The 18382-nt window shown below is 38.9% G+C and overlaps 1 long non-coding RNA gene across 1 annotated transcript in view; it reads right to left on the bottom strand.

The window, feature by feature from the left end:
• The window catches only part of LOC132623515 (uncharacterized), a 31674-nt gene that overhangs the window by 6505 nt on the left and 6787 nt on the right, over positions 1-18382 (bottom strand). The window contains exon 3 of the long non-coding RNA XR_009576264.1: positions 1276-1345. This is a non-coding gene — a long non-coding RNA (uncharacterized LOC132623515). The remainder of the gene's footprint in view (positions 1-1275; positions 1346-18382) is intronic.

The following is an 18382-nucleotide window of genomic DNA, read 5'->3' as shown; positions in this document are numbered from 1 at the left end:
AACTGAGTCCAAGTCAAAAGAGGAGAACCCTAAGGTCTGCACGCCACAAAATACCTCCACCACGTTTTCGCGTCGCCGCGAAACTGGTAGGACTCATAATCAACGTCGTGGGTCTCCACTATCCCCATATGGTGCAGCAACTCATGCATATCAAGAATAAACTATAAGCATCCTCAGACGTAGTACCAGAGAACCTCAGTGGCTCTAACTTCCTGAATCTCCCCACCAGGTCCTGATCAACAGCAGTCATAATGGCGCCCTCTATGGGCCTAATATCCTCACCAGGGATGGGTATCGCATCAATGCGAGGAGCTAGAGCTGCGGCAGGATCTGATGCCCGCGTAGGCCCCTACTCAGGGGTTTGCGCCCCACCCCTAGTCTATAAACCTGCGTCGGGAGTAGTAACACCGACGGCCGTCTGCTGGGCATCAAGGTGAAGTAGAATCCTGGCCATAGTGTCATACATGGCCTGGTCAGAAGTAACCTCAGTCTGTGTCCGTGCTGGGGCCACGCTATCCTCTGCGGCCTGGTCTCTACCCTGCTGATACTCGGGCTTGGAAAACGGAAACCTCTCTTGTTGCTGGCCCACCGCAGGAGCTCTGCCCCTAGCTGGGACAGCCCCGCGGCCTCTCGCCCTATCGCGTCCTCTGGCTGTAGCGCGCCCTCGGGTGCCAGCCGTAGATGTGGGCTCTGGCACCTGACCTCGGGCCATAGTAGCTCGAGTCCTCACCATCTGTGAGAGAAGAGGTAACAGTCAGATACCAATTTGATCTTTCCAGATACCAATTTGAATAAAGTAGCACGACGGAAAGAAAAAAAGTGAGATTTTCTCAATGTCCTATAGCCTCCCGCAGATAAGTACGGAGCTTATCGTACCGATCCGCGAGACTCTACTAGACACATTCTTGTGTTAAAGATCGGGTAACCTAGGGCTCTGATACAAACTCGTCACGACCCATTTTGCTTAGGCCGTGCGGGTACTTACCTACCCACCTAGGTAAGCGAACCCTCAACTCAACAATGAATAATACACGAAAGAATGAATTTTAAACAGCGGAATAGAACAAATACGTATGTCCCACGATATATCTATATATAAGTAGTAGAAAGTGCGGAAGACAATAAACATCCCCAGTGTCTAGTCTGAAAAAAATACAAGAGCCTCTAAGGAGAATAACACAATCTGGAATACTAATACATAAAAGTCTATGTCTCTGAAATAAAAATAGGTCATATGATAGGGAAGTCTTTAAGGTCAGCGGATGCCATGCTCACCTTGAAAACTCGAGAGAAAGCTGAAGCGTCGATCAGCCACGGGTCACAGAAGTTGATCTGACCTAATACTCTGCATTCACAAAAGAATGCAGCAAGTGCAGGTAAGAACAAACAACAGTATTGGTAGGCATCATCGGCTGACTAAGCATAGTTAACACAATTCAGATAATAAAGCAGATAAGCAAATAAACCAACCAAGCATAAGATAATATAATTGCAATCGAGTATCCGTCATCGCCTATGTAAAGCATCTAAACCCAAATGTGTCAAGTCTGAATACATCTGATCCAATCCAAATCATCACAATCCAATCACTAAGCATCTTAATCAAATCATAATGTAATGCAGCGCAATAATGGTATGAATGCAATGCAATGCCATGCAAATGAGGTGTACACATGTAGTCCGGATGGAAATATCGACGTCTCGGTAGTACAACCCAGCGTGACTCACGAATTCTAAGTGTCACCCATCCCGGATCTTTTCCCAACAGACAGACGGGACACCGGATCTTTGGCCACGGGGGGATTCTCACCGGCACCACCCTGGGGCACCCGCGGAGTCCATGCACTAACAACTATTGCGGGATATCATCAGAATCAGCCATGCAAGAACGATGTCGGAATAGATCATCGGACATCGGCCATCTCACAAACACTCAAGTAAAAAAGTCTGTCAAATATCAGTTTCACACAATCAACGATTTCGAAATCGATCTTCGGCATCGGCTTTCTCACAATCACTCATGTAAAAGAGTTTACCAAGATATCAGTTTGCTCACTCAACGATATCGGATCATCACCGGGTATCAGTCATGCATCATGAATGCGAGAGAATGCGTTCAATGCGTATATCAATCATCAACAATCAGGTTCAATATCACAAATACCGATAATAGGGTACGCCAATAATATATCATATCACAATACCAACAGTGGTATGTCAATAACATATCAATATCACATGTACCAACAATGGGCATGCCAATAACATATCCAAGTATAAATACCAACAACGGGTATGTCAATTCTATCCCAATCAAGACGATAACACACAATTCAATATCTACCAACTACTTATGGCATCAAGCCAGCAAAATAGAACAATTTAAGGACACATAACGGGGTGGCTAGTCCCAACACACACATCAGGGCCCAACCTAAGGTAATATCCAACCAAACTTCGTACCCGAAGGTCCACATGTTGTCTCCGAAATTATAATCTAAATATCTGCTTCGCTATACGAAGTCTAACCAAAGGTAAACCATAACCTACCTGGATGGTCAAACCGCAACACCAGCAACTCATTCATTTGCCTTGCCCTTCCGCTAAACCTCAGAACCAAAGTAGTCTATGCATAATTGAATTCTATATTAGAAATCATGAAGAATGACACTAATATTGCTATTATTTCAATTAGGTCAATTCTAACTGTTACACCCCGTAGTTCTGTACGTTGAAATTCGTAGGTGTTGGCTGTTTTAAGTATGGACATTGGAGTTACCTCCAAGGATACATGAGATTAGATGCGCTTATCTTATGTTTATGAGGGTTTAAGTTCATATAATAAGTGGTGGAAGGATTGGAAGGCAAGTGAATCAAGGTAATTAAGTTTGTTGGATTTTAGAGAAAATATGAGGGGTAATTTTGGCCCTACTTGAGGAAGGAATATATTTTAGTATATGAGTAGTTTTGGAGCAAACCAAAAGCCTAAATAGAAGTTCATGAAGTCTAGTTTCCAACGTAATAATCCATTCGTTGATAGGACATCGTAGTAGAGAGTTATGGATGTTACAAGTTATGCCGCCAGAGCAGAAACTAACCCTTCGCGAATGCGGCCAAAGGGCCGCGAACTTGAAGAGGAGAAGGGATTAACCCTTCGTGAACGCGACCCAAGGTCGCGAACGCGAAGGGTAAATTTTTAGTCGGTGTAAACTCACTTAAACACCCTATATAAGGGGCAAAGCCCTCATTTTTCACCCATAATTTTCCCGAAAAGCTCAGCCAACATACATAGGTGTGTGTGTAACATAAAAGTGAGGGATTGGAGTGATTTCAAGTGACGGGATTATATACGAGGCTCGGGAAGTGTGCAGCTGTGATTATAGTATCGCTTTGCGGTGGATTTCAACTTGGATTCAAAGCAAATATTGAAGATCTTGCGGATCTAGTGAGAATAAGGTATAAATCTCTCCTTATTAATATTAATTTCAGTTTATTTACGGAGATAAAGTTATTAAATAGTCGTAGAACAAGTTGGTTAGTTGAGAAACTTGGAAAATATTAAGTGGGATGTTTTATGGAGCCTATTGGTGTTGATAATGTTGTTGTGATGTTATTGTTGTTGGTTGTTGGATTGTGATTTCGGGCTAGGCATATAAATAGGGGAGATGCTGCCTGAATTTCGGCAGATTCTAAACGGAATTGAATTAAAGGCTTAAGATGAGCGTATGACATTGAGCCTAAAAATGGTATGAATGGTTTATAAGTAGACCTACGAGCTTGGAAGGATAAACGTTGAGTGGCTAAGGAGACCGAAAGGTATGTAAGGATAATCCCTTTCTTTCTAAAGGCGTGATTCGCTTCTTACGAACCTATGCATGAATTCCATAAAAATCGCATTTCCAAGAGCGTTAAAAGTTTATGATTCTCCAAGTTTTTATGATGCTAAAGACGAATATTTTCTATAATGACCATGATGATGGTTATGATGATCCCATTTCTGGAGATTCTAAGGTTATGGTTTTAATGTCATTACGAGATTATTGAGCTGGTTTCAAGATTATTGATTATATTTGTTGATATTGATCTCATCTTATGATTTTGTTCTTTCAAGGTGAGATATATGTGTGATGATAATTCCATAATGAAAATCGGAGGTTACCGACCTTACGTCACTCAGATGTATTTGTACCTTTTATTTGTCTCTCATGCACGCTTTATATATATATATATATATATATATATATGTACGTATTTTACGACACCGAGCCGCGCTATAGTCGGCCGGGTACGGCACCTATTGTGCAACCACTGATCAGTTGGTATTACAAACCGAGTCACGAAATGGCCGGGTACGTTACACACCGAGTCCCGAAAGGGCCGGGTACGTTACACACCGAGTCCCCGAAGGGCCGGGTACATTACACACCGAGTCCTGAAAAGGCCGGGTACGTTATAATGATGATATCATATATATATATATATATATATATATATATATATATATATATATATATATATATATGTCCTGAAAAGGTCGGGTACGTTATGATGATGATGATGATATATATATATATATATATATATATATATATATATAGCTTTTTTTTTTTTAAAAAAAAAGCTAAGCATGCATGATATCCGCCTTATGAGGCATCCAGATGTACAGGTTATCTCTCTCATTCCAAGTTGTCTTTCATATCTATATTATGTTGTTATTCATGCTTTACATACTCAGTACATTATTCGTACTGACGTCCCTTCTGGTGGATGCTGCGTTCATGCCCGCAGGTTCAGGTAGTCAGGCGAGCAGCCCAGCGCAGTAGGATTTTCTCTCAGCTGTAGTCAGTGCGCTCCACTTGGTCCGGAGCTGCAGTCTTTTGGTATGATATTTTGATTTGTATACATGAGTATGACGAGGCCTTGTCCCTTCCTTCCTACAGTTTATATTTCGTAAGAGGTCTGTAGACATCTATATGTAGTTAGAAAGTTAGATAACCTTGTCAGTTTTTATTCCATTAGACGACATATGTAGCGGCCTAGTCGGCTTACGGTGTTATTTTCTGTACATATATTTAAATGATGGTTATGAGTTTTGGATGTGGAGTTTGTTATGTTGATATCACCAATGTGTACAAAAGTCATATATGGGCCACTATGTTGCTCAGTCAGTTTCAAGTTCGAAAGTAGGAGTGCTTGATCAGAAAATGTCAGGCACTCGTCACGACTCCTCAATTTGGGGCATGGCAAAGTGGTATCAGAGCATTTCCGTCCTAGGGTGTGTCTACAGACCGTGTCCAGTAGAGTCTTGTTTATGGGTGTGAAGTGCACCACACTAATAAACAAGAGGATGCAGGGCATTTAGGAATGATTGACCTTTATTTTTATCTTAGATCGTGCGATAGAGCCAAAGTCTATGTAAGATCGTTTCCGACTCTCTTTTGTGTAGATTGATTCAGATGAAGAGGGCGATTTCAGATGATGGGGGTGCAAGGAAGGCCCCCAAGGTACATTCCGGACCAGCATCACCCCCGGGGCAGATTAGGAGGAGCCTCAGTTATTCTATGGAGACTGATCCTTCCGAGGACATTGAGACGACTCCCCCAGAGTCTGTGACCACTATAGAGGAGGATCCATCAGAGGCTAGCTACGACACAGATCCGTCTGAGGGTTCGTACGAGACCCCAGTGGAGCAAGAGGCTCCTGAGTTTGTACCAGATTTGGCTCCTCCAGTTTCTCCTGTGATAGAGCATTTTGTTAGAGCAGCTACGAGTGTAGGTGTTACAGAGTATTCTAGCCCTTTGTTTTGGCCTTCGGTCAATAAGGAGTTACCAGAGTACTCATACCCTACGGACTATGACGGGGAAGACGAGGAGCAGACTAGTAGATGGCGGGGGGATGACAAAGGAGATGTTTCACTACACAGTTCCCCAGATCGGGATCAGGATGAGCCGACTACAGGTACATGGGTCCTTTTATTAACACTTCTCATGTTATGTGTGATTATTATGGGATATTTTCTAATTGTGGGTGTTGACACCTAATTTTGGCTCGACGTGCTTAAAATTAACGTTTTGGGGGGCTCTGATTCGTTAAAGAGCACGAAATACATTTTTACACATTTTTTACATTTTTTCAACAATTTATTGATGATTATCCTTATTTTAGGAATTTTCTCAATTTATTGTCATTTTTTCAAGAATCATTATTTTGCACATGTACAGCGTAATACTACCATTTTTTTTGTGCAATTAATAATTGTTTCTTAATTTTATAGCAATACATTGTCATATCATAGACATTAATGTTTATATTTTATACTTGCGTTATTACTTATACATGTATTAATTAACTATATTTTAGTACAGTCTGACAGTGCAGAGAAAATCGGAGTAATTAATTTTTAAACGCAGAGTAAAATTTGGTCAAGTCAAGATCTCATCACTTTTTTTTTTTTTTTAAAAGAGTTAATTGAGATGATGGGTTGGGGACAAAGGGGTATGGCTTCATTATTTTTGGGCATAAAAAAAGGGGTGTTTGTTTATATTATAAGAAAAGGGGGGGTTAATTTAATGATGGGATCCAACACATATTTACACACACCACACACTTAATGTTCAGATTTGAACTCTTTCTCTTCCAACAAAACCAAACCCTAAACACTTTATTTTCCCTCTCATTTTTTTTTCCACAGCCGCCGCCGCCTCCCCGCCGGAGCTCCGAGCTCCGGCGACGCGCCAACATCACCGCTCTTCTTCTCCACCCTTCGTTTTCCTCCCTAGCCGCCGCCGCCTCCACGAGCTCCGGCGACGCTCCGCCCATCTTTACCAAACTACCACCATCACCGCACAGCCCCACTTGATCTCCCTCTCCCCATTAACGTTGCCACTACCCCCACTGCCCGACGCTAGAGCAGTCGAGAACCACCGGACAACCACCCCAATGCCACTGCCCCACAACTTCATCTTCCTCTTCCATCAGTCACCACTGCCTCATCACGTCGCCACCATCATCACCAACACTATCATCATCATCATTTATGTTCTTTTCGAAAGAGAACAAAAAAAAAAAAAAAACCAGTTATTCTTTCAGTTTTGGATGGTGATGACTTACTGATAAATGGATGACTTGTAAAAAATCTCAAAACCAGTTCAAGATTCACATCAATCTAAATAGTTCTATGACTAGTAAAGTCAATTGAGTCTTTGCCAATTTTGCATCTGATTAAAATCCTCTACAAAGTAAGCTTTTTTCTGTTTCAGTTTTGAGTTTCAATGGGTTGTTAGATCTTGCTTTGCTTTATAGCCCTTTTCGCCAATTTCTATATATCTTTAAATTGATTAAGTTGTTGCTGCAAAATCGTGAATCCCAATTTGAGAAAGTTGGGTTCTTTGTGAATGATTACCCGTCTTGAGTAATTGACTTTTGATGGGCTGTTGTTGGTCGTTGGGAAAGATCATTCTGTAGTTTGTTTTTTGTGTTCTTTTTTATAAATTTGGAATCTTGAATCCCAATTGAGATGGCCGATGAAGAAATTTCCGTCGATTTCCAAGGCCTTTCATGTACAAAGACGGATTTTTATTTTAAGTTTATTCATTATTTTTTAATTTATCTGATAATTATTTATTCTCTTACTAACATTTTTTATTAAGTCTCACGCAGGTATCCGAAGTTATTTTTTTTGAAGATGACACTCAAAAGAAGTTCAAATTAGCTTCTTAAATTCTTTGTTTATATTTTTTGCATTCTTAAATTATGCAAGCATAAAATATAGTGAAATTTTACTTTTTAGGGTGTACGTTAGTGGTATTTATTTATGATCTGCTTAGGTGATTTAAATTTTATGTGTTTTAGACAAATTAATATTAGGCAGTTATTATTTTTGTAGCTAATATTCTTATAGTTATCATGTTTTGCTAGAGTTTTAATTCAATAGCTTAGCACACTTAAGTAAATAAATAGGGTGATTTGCCTCAATATTTAGGCTTTAGAATATACTCTCATAATTAATTGATTAGGCGTACATACTTAGTTAGTTAAATTAGTTAACTCACTTCGAGTGTAAAATAATTTCATGCCCATTTTTTTATACCTTTGTCACATACCCAAGCTTCTAAATTGCACATGACTTTTTTTTTAATAATTATTATATCACATATGTATAAAATACGTATTGCATGATTATTTATGTGAATATTCATATCATTCTTTAGTCTAAATTCTATTAATGTTTGTAAATAATAAAGCCTTTTTACACATCCCTCGTATAGTTAAATTGGTCCAGCCAGGAACCACATTTGTGGATTCTGAAGGATGCCTAACACCTTCCCTTCGGAATAATTTGAACCCTTACCTAGAATCTCACTTATTTTCGTAGACCATGTTAAGCTGCATATATTAATAATTTATAGGTACCCTAGTATACCTTAAATGCTAGGTGGCGACTCTGTACATAATTAATTCTTTCAGAGTTTCATAAGTTGTGCTTTGTTTAGCCTTTGGTAAAAAATAAGGTGCAACAACATGGCGACTCTGCTGGGGACACTTAGGTTCTAATCATATGGACTCAATTTGTTATTCGAGGTATGTTGTCTTTATTTGAATTTTTCTTTATTTTACTTGCCTATATTTATTCGTCATGTATATTCCCTTATTTGTTTACGTACATATCTGCTTTTAATTTCATACACTGTATTATTGCCTTTTTACTAGCAAGTTTTATTTACCATACTCATTTTTTACTTTATTGTAAATTATGCATCTTGCTTTTACTGTTTCTCTTTGATTGCTATCTTTTGGTGGTTTTATATTAATATTCATACGTGTTATCGGTTTATAAAAAATGGCATTCCGTTCATATTTCCTTCACTCCTGGAAAATTCACACAAATTCACACACTTAAAGCGGTTTCGCGGTTCGCGGCCGTGCACTACTAAATTACCCTTTTAGTTGGATCGATCTTGTGGATTTAGTCGATCGGCGGTGCAGTCGACGGCCACGGACTTTCCACTCCCAAGTTGTCCGCTTGGGGGAGCCTTGTGTCATAGGAAAACCAACTCTTAGAATTCCTAAGTTACTGTACATTCCATTTTGCAGTTGTTTTTAGGTAGATTGAATTTTATCCTTTATTTCGAACATTCTTTTCATTTTTCACATACTCTTTATTTGTTACATGTTTTGTTTTTAAATAAATATTGTTGTTATTTGCTTTGCAATACCTTAGCACTTTATCTAACTATTTTTAGTTGACTTGTGTTGAACCCTGCATTTTGTAAAATGTTTTTTCTTCAATCATGCATTTTATATCCTATTTGCAAGAACTACGCACACCTGATTCTCTTCTTTGATGAGATACGTAGGCAGCCCTTTTGGGTTCGGTATTCATTATTCAAAAAATCACAAAAAAAAAAACTTTATTTTTGAAAAATCACAAAAATATTTTATTTCTTTCTTTCTATCTTATCTGAACGAACTACGCGCACCTGATTCTCATCTAAGATGAGATACGTAGGCAACCCTTTTTCGGTTCGATACCCCTATTAAAAAATAATACAAAACAAAAATAAAAAAATTTAGATTCATATCTTTGACTTGGTTGGTACCAACACAGTTAGGATTGTGCATATGAAATAAACAAGTGATAATCAATATGATAGAGAGGACTGACTTTGTGGTAAACCATAGATTCTTTTGGTACCTCTCATTCACACCTTAAGTGATACTTGAAAAATTCTATTGCATGCTTATAAGACAAGAACAAAACCAACCTCATTGTTTCATGTGCATTGTGTGGTGAGCTTTAGATAGCGTTCAATTGCATTGCATTGTGATCTAGAACTTGGCATGAATGTCTGTTGAGGCGAAATTATGAGTAACACTCAGCATAGAAAAGGATCGTAGGCTTTCTTTGACCCGTTTGAGCCTTTCCAGCCTACCAAATGACATTATCCCTAGCATTTGAGCCTAAAGCCTTTTCTTTGACCACCACATCATAAGCCCATACCATTTCTGAGTGCTTATATGCACTATCTCTCTCTTGCCCCAACCTCCCTGAGCGTACTAAAAATGTGCAATCGCGGATAGAGATCTGAGCTGAAGTTTCCAAAAAAAAAAAAAATGATTCGACCGTCCCAGAAAAACAAAGGCTAAGAACGACCTCCAAAGCAAGAAGGAGCCCACAAAAACACAAAAAAAAAAAAAAAAAACCTCAGTCATTCGGGATCTCGGACATACAACCCGTTATTCCTTTTTATTTTTCACACTCAGGCATACAACTCGGAATTAGTATCAAGACCTCGGGCATACAACCCAGGTCAATTCTCTTAATCCCCACAGAGTCTCGGGCATGCAACCCTAAACTCAAAAAATAAAAGGGCTTTAACTTGCAAAAGAGGTCGCACAAGTACAAAAGAAAGGGACAATAAAACAAAGTAGATCAGCGTCAGAGCACACAAATACTAAGCACAGACATATTGCAACGCTTAGGGAAGGATTAGTCACTCCTTACCCAAATAATATCCTACCCTTTTCCCAAGCCTACATTACAACACCATAACAAGCCCTACATGATTCTATGCTAAGGTTTCTCTCATTAGTGGATACTTACATGACGGCCAAGCTTATGGTATTACAATTGCAAGCATTGAACATCTTTCTGAGTTTGAGTGTACTTCTCTAGATGTCTCAAAGTTCAAAAATACTGAATATGTGTGAAAAGGGACTTTCTTTCTGGTGAGGGCACTTGAAACATGAGGATAGGTATAGTTCATAATCCTTGTTTGAAGCAAAATGAACCAATCTTGTCGATCTTTAGGTATGTCTGAGGTACCACTTGAAGCTATAGGAATTACCAATAAGTCGATCTTGGTTTGTTGGACGATAAATAATGGTGAATTCTTATGCACAATACTAATTGTTGGTACCAACTAAAGTCGGGGCATGTTATATCAATCATTGTTATTATTAAAAAAAAAAAAATCTAGATTTTGCTTTCGTGATTTTGTTATTTTTTTTTCTTAATTTTGTTTTTTATCGTTGCATAGTAAATATAGTTCAATGTTGTTGTGTTGTTACTAACTCTACGAGGTATCGACATCTGGTCTTACCATGAAAGATCCTCGTATTTCTCCGCTGAAGCATGAAATTGGGAGAACATTTTTGAGTAGCTTAAAAAAAAAATAATAATAATAATAAAAAAAAGCAAGTGCACATCACTTTCCGCTGGAAGTATGCGAATTTTTGTTTGTTTAAACTGGGACAGAATTTTTGAGGGGGCCCTAAAAAATTCCACCAATGGCACATTTTGAGAGAAAAGGCACGGGCTCATCCGGCCCCACAGTAGGACACTGCATTGGCTCGTCCAGCCCCACAACAGGACATCGAGGGCGTCATAGTCTAAAGGCATCATTCTCATCGCCTAAAGGCACCATTTCATGGCCCAAGGACCTTACCTTCTGCACTTCATTCGCGCCGAAGCAAAGGCGTTACCCTCCACACCAGCATTGCTTTATTATTTTCAAATGCCTCTGCGTATGCTCGCAGCCGCATTGCATTGCACCTGCATTGCTCACCGCCTTTTATTACTGCCTGGGCCATGCACCGCCCTTTTAAATTTCTGCATAAGGCTGTGCACCGCCTTTCATATGATGCATGGGCTGCGCACCGCCCTTTGCATCGCTTTCATATATTACATGGGCCATGCACCGCCCTTTGTAATTTCTGCATAAGGCTGAGCACCGCCTTTCATGTTGCATGGGCTGCGCACCGCCCATTTAAATTTCTGCATAAGGCTGAGCACCGCCTTTCATGTTGCATGGGCCATGCACCGCCCTTTGTAATTTCTGCATAAGGCTGAGCACCGCCTTTCATATGATGCACGGGTTGTGCACCGCCCTTCGCATCGCTTTCATATGTTACATGGGCCATGCACCGCCCTTTGTAATTTATGCATAAGGCTGAGCACTGCCTTTCAAAAGATGCACGGGCTGCGCACCGCCCTTCGCATCGCTTTCATATGTTACATGGGCCATGCATCGCCCTTTGTAATTTCTGCATAAGGCTGAGCACCGCCTTTCATACGATGCATGGGCTGCGCACCGCCCTTTGCATCGCTTTCATATATTGCCTGGGCCATGCACCGCCCTTTTTAAATTTCTGCATAAGGCTGTGCACCGCCTTTCATATGATGCATGGGCTGCGCACCACCCTTTGCATCGCTTTCATATATTGCCTGGGCCATGCACCGACCTTTTAAATTTCTGCATAAGGCTGAGCACCGCCTTTCATATGATGCATGGGCTGCGCACCGCCCTTTGCATCGCTTTCATATATTGTCTGGGCCATGCACCGCCCTTTTTAAATTTCTGCATAAGGCTGTGCACCGCCTTTCATATGATGCATGGGCTGCGCACCGCCCTTTGCATCGCTTTCATATATTTCCTGGGCCATGCACCGCCCTTTTAAATTTCTGCATAAGGCTGAGCACCGCCTTTCATGTTGCATGGGTTGCGCACCGCCCATTTAAATTTCTGCATAAGGCTGAGCACCGCCTTTCATGTTGCATGGGCTGCGCACCGCCCTTTGTAATTTCTGCATAAGGCTGAGCACCGCCTTTCATGTGATGCATGGGCTGCGCACCGCCCTTTGCATCCTTTTCATATGTTACATGGGTCATGCACCACCCTTTGTAATTTGCACCGCCTTTCATATGTTGCACGGGCCGCGCACCGCCCTTTGAAAATTTCTGCATAAGACATCGCACCGCATCTGCCTTGTTTTATTATTGTTTTCTTAATGCCCCTGCGTATGCTCGCAGCCGCATTGCACCGCACCTGCATTTTTTTATTGTTTTCAAATGCCCCTGCATATGCTCGCAGCCGCATTGTACTGCACCTGCATTGTTTTATTGTTTTCAAATGCCCCTGCGTATGCTCGCAGACGCATTGCACCGTACCTGCATTTGTTTGTTTTAAATGCCCTGCGTATGCTCGCAGACGCACTGCACATACATTGCATCATTGCTTTGCGAATGCTCGCAAACACTGCACATGCATTGCATTATCACTTTCAGATACCCTTCAAACGCGTTGCATCATGCCGGCTTAAAAAAAAAAAAAAAAAGGGTGTTACATAAAACGACCGTTCTTCATCCTACACTTGCTAGGACCATTCTGACAACACTGGGCAAAATTTCGATTGGACGATCAAAATTTGCCACAACATCCATTAGTTATCACCTTTCGAACTACATTGACCTGATTCTCGTGATTGACGAGATATGTAGGAAGCTCTATGCAGAGTTCAGTCACATCGGGACGAGAATCATTCTTTCCCCAGCAAGTATACAATCCTTCCCTTTTATCATTTTTCTTTTTATCGCAACCTTGCCGACGGACTGAGAGTATTGTCAAAGCTCTACCAACGTCTGGCCTCTTTCTCCTTACATATCCTTTTAGCAATTTTTTGTCGAGCCAAAATAGGCTAAATGTCAACGTCTTCGTCCGAAAACTCTTTCATCGTCTCCGGTCGAAGAGGGACAAGTTGTTGACACCTAATTTTGGCTCGACGTGCTTAAAATTAACGTTTTGGGGGCCCTGATTCGTTAAAGGGCACGAAATACATTTTTACACATTTTTTACATTTTTTCAACAATTTATTGATGATTATCCTTATTTTAGGAATTTTCTCAATTTATTGTCATTTTTTCAAGAATCATTATTTTGCACATGTACAGCGTAATACTACCATTTTTTTTGTGCAATTAATAATTGTTTCTTAATTTTATAGCAATACATTTTCATATCATAGACATTAATATTTATATTTTATACTTGCGTTATTACTTATACATGTATTAATTAACTACATTTTAGTACAGTCTGACAGTGCAGAGAAAATCGAAGTAATTAATTTTTAAACGCAGAGTAAAATTTGGTCAAGTCAAGATCTCATCACTTTTTTTTTTTTTTTTTTAAAAGAGTTAATTGAGATGATGGGTTGGGGACAAAGGGGTATGGCTTCATTATTTTTGGGCATAAAAAAAGGGGTGTTTGTTTATATTATAAGAAAAAGGGGGTTAATTTAATGATGGGATCCAACACATATTTACACACACCACACACTTAATTTTCAGATTTTAACTCTTTCTCTTCCAACAAAACCAAACCCTAAACACTTTATTTTCCCTCTCATTTTTTTTTCCACAGCCGCCGCCGCCGCCGCCTCCCCGCCGGAGCTCCGAGCTCCGGCGACGCGCCAACATCACCGCTCTTCTTCTCCACCCTTCGTTTTCCTCCCTAGCCGCCGCCGCCTCCACGAGCTCCGGCGACGCTCCGCCCATCTTTACCAAACTACCACCATCACCGCACAGCCCCACTTGATCTCCCTCTCCCCATTAACGTTGCCACTACCCCCACTGCCCGACGCTGGAGCAGTCGAGAACCACCGGACAACCACCCCAATGCCACTGCCCCACAACTTCATCTTCCTCTTCCATCAGTCACCACTGCCTCATCACGTCGCCACCATCATCACCAACACTATCATCATCATCATTTATGTTCTTTTCGAAAGAGAACAAAAAAAAAAAAAAGACCAGTTATTCTTTCAGTTTTGGATGGTGATAACTTACTGATAAATGGATGACTTGTAAAAAATCTCAAAACCAGTTCAAGATTCACATCAATCTAAATAGTTCTATGACTAGTAAAGTCAATTGAGTCTTTGCCAATTTTGCATCTGATTAAAATCCTCTACAAAGTAAGCTTTTTTCTGTTTCAGTTTTGAGTTTCAATGGGTTGTTAGATCTTGCTTTGCTTTATAGCCCTTTTCGCCAATTTCTATATATCTTTAAATTGATTAAGTTGTTGCTGCAAAATCGTGAATCCCAATTTGAGAAAGTTGGGTTCTTTGTGAATGATTACCCCTCTTGAGTAATTGACTTTTGATGGGCTGTTGTTGGTCGTTGGGAAAGATCATTCTGTAGTTTGTTTTTTGTGTTCTTTTTTATAAATTTGGAATCGTGAATCCCAATTGAGATGGTCGATGAAGAAATTTCCGTCGATTTCCAAGGCCTTTCATGTACAAAGACGGATTTTTATTTTAAGTTTATTCATTATTTTTTAATTTATCTGATAATTATTTATTCTCTTACTAACATTTTTTATTAAGTTTCACGCAGGTATCCGAAGTTATTTTTTTTGAAGATGACACTCAAAAGAAGTTCAAATTAGCTTCTTAAATTCTTTGTTTATATTTTTTGCATTCTTAAATTATGCAAGCATAAAATATAGTGAAACTTTACTTTTTAGGGTGTACGTTAGTGGTATTTATTTATGATCTGCTTAGGTGATTTAAATTTTATGTGTTTTAGACAAATTAATATTAGGCAGTTATTATTTTTGTAGCTAATATTCTTATAGTTATCATGTTTTGCTAGAGTTTTAATTCAATAGCTTAGCACACTTAAGTAAATAAATAGGGTGATTTGCCTCAATATTTAGGCTTTAGAATATACTCTCATAATTAATTGATTAGGCGTACATACTTAGTTAGTTAAATTAGTTAACTCACTTCGAGTGTAAAATAATTTCATGCCCATTTTTTTATACCTTTGTCACATACCCAAGCTTCTAAATTGCACATGACTTTTTTTTTAATAATTATTATATCACATATGTATAAAATACCTATTGCATGATTATTTATGTGAATATTCATATCATTCTTTAGTCTAAATTCTATTAATTTTTGTAAATAATAAAGCCTTTTTACACATCCCTCGTATAGTTAAATTGGTCCAGCCGAGAACCACATTTGTGGATTCTGAAGGATGCCTAACACCTTCCCTTCGGAATAATTTGAACCCTTACCTAGAATCTCACTTATTTTCGTAGACCATGTTAAGCTGCATATATTAATAATTTATAGGTACCCTAGTATACCTTAAATGCTAGGTGGCGACTCTGTACATAATTAATTCTTTCAGAGTTCCATAAGTTGTGCTTTGTTTAGCCTTTGGTAAAAAATAAAGTGCAACAGTGGGCGAATGAAAATTTTGAGGAAGTTAATCACCAAAGTAATCATGGATAATTGTGACTAAGACATTTTGTTACAGCTAGCGACCCTGGCATTAAGGAAGAAAAGCAGTCGCGTGTGTTGATTTGTGACTGTGGCAATTTTCTAGGCGTTGGAAATTTCAGAGGTTATAATAGTATTTAACCAACCACGGAAGTCAAGGACTTTTCTAACCACGGGGGAAAATGTATTATAGAATTTTATTCGAGTTTTCCTTTAGAACTTCAAATAGATGTCTCAGCATAGGTGATAAAGACCAGGCTGTAATAAAAAGGACGGATGAGATCCTTCTAAGGAAAGGTATCTTAATCTTTTTTTTTTCAGCAAATGTGGTGAAGGTCATTTGACAACAGGAAACATATGAGCCTTATGATTTATCTTATGAGGTACTAAACGTACTGATCAAGTTGGGTATTGAAATTAAGGTAGCCATTGCTACAGGATAAGTGGATATTGTCTTTCTCCGAATGTTAAAGTAGAGTAATTATGATATAATAATATTGGGGAAGGAGGAGTACGTATATATATATATATATATATATATATATATATATATATATATATATATATATAAGAGTAACAATATTATGATATCGTGAGGAGAGAAGAAGAATGAGTAAGGGAAGTATGTGCTAGTAAGGGTTGAGTGGAATTTTTTAGAAGAGGATTAAGGCGACAGTAAAGGCGAAAAGCCATTTGGGTAAATCCCTAAAGTAAGTAAGCAGAAAGGATGGATATGGCAAAATGTGACAAAGGATAAATGCGATGATCTTGAGAGCAGACCGGGATAAATAAGGTTAACAGTATAATAACAATGGATGTGGATGCGATCCGAGAGGGAATCATCAAATTATACAAAAAAGGTCAAGGAAAGTCTGACTCTTAAGGTACGTCTGAGAGGATAAATATGAGGCCATATTGATACGTTCGCATAGGGAACAGACAACCCCCCTAAGAGACGACCTTGTAAATGGAACAGGTTCATACTTCTAATAGAGTATTTTATGAATTCTGGGGCCAATGTGGTAAAATGGCAAAGAGGAGAAGAGTGCTTTATGAGTGAGGAATGTTAAGCAAGGTTCTAAGGGAAAAAAGTAAGAAAGGGAACTAATGGATTGGGCAAGAGGATATATACAATCATCAAGGACAAGAGGAATGATAATAAGCTAATAAGTTTGGCCAAGAGACAAAATATCGATGACTGGAGATAAGAGTCATAGTAAGAAGTATAGAAATTCGATCATAAAGGAAATATGAAGAATGTACAAGGGATGTGCATGAATACGGATAAGTTGTAATATCTCAAGAGCTGGACAAAGGGAGAAAAAGAAAAGAGTATACTTTACGGACATCTCATGATAAGCACAAGAGTTGGTAAATGAAGGACTATGATACAAAACTATGATGCAAGGGGAAACGAATGAATCGTGAGAATGAATAGTATAGTATAGATGTAAATCAGGAATTTCAAGTAAGAAGAATCTTAAGGATCATAGTAAAAGTAGTCAGGAATGAAGATTATGGTTAAAGGAGCATTGTATAAAGACCCCGAAAAACTTTGATATCACTATTAATTCATTGGCCTAAAGGATTAATGATCACGAAAGGAAGAAGTGGTCGGGATTTTAATCAATATGTGTAAACTTTTGACTCGATACAAAAGCTCAGCTAATGAAAGGGGAATGACTAAAACCAGGCAATGAAAGGAATTCTAGTATTGTATGGGATAAATAGTTAGAGGACCGGTAAAGCTGGCCACATGTTTACCAGAGATGGTGAGTATTTGAATATTACTAGTATATGAAAATATTCCTGGAAAGGCGGGGGAAAGCTAAATTCAATTTCGAGATGAATTACACTACTCCTAAGCTCGGAAAGGGGCAAATATATTGGCTTGAAGAAGCCAAAGTTGAGATGTATCGGTTTACTAACGGAAAGTGGGAATGGAATAAATGCAGGTATATATATGAAACAAAAGTGGAACAAGAATGCATGACAAGATAATCAAAGAAGTAAAAAGGAGATTTTAGTATAAGATTAAATGAAGAGTTTAACAAAAGGGGAATAACTACAAAAGGTTGTGATTAAGTGAGATTTTGTTAAATATGTTAAGATTTAAGGAGAGGAAATACGAGGGAAGTTCCAAATATGGATTTAAAGACGTCTTGAGTCGTAAGCCAGCATACATTGCAATTTTTAATATGTTATGAATGTAACTTGGCTATGAGAGATAATAATAATAATGAGGAAGTGTTGAATACAAGTGTATAAGGTATTGTGTTCCGATTGTTGTCAGGGACGGATTGTGAAA

The sequence above is a fragment of the Lycium barbarum genome, chromosome 12 (assembly GCF_019175385.1).
Source record: "Lycium barbarum isolate Lr01 chromosome 12, ASM1917538v2, whole genome shotgun sequence".
NCBI classification, from domain to species: domain Eukaryota; kingdom Viridiplantae; phylum Streptophyta; class Magnoliopsida; order Solanales; family Solanaceae; genus Lycium; species Lycium barbarum.
This window is presented reverse-complemented; position numbering and strand designations above follow the sequence as displayed.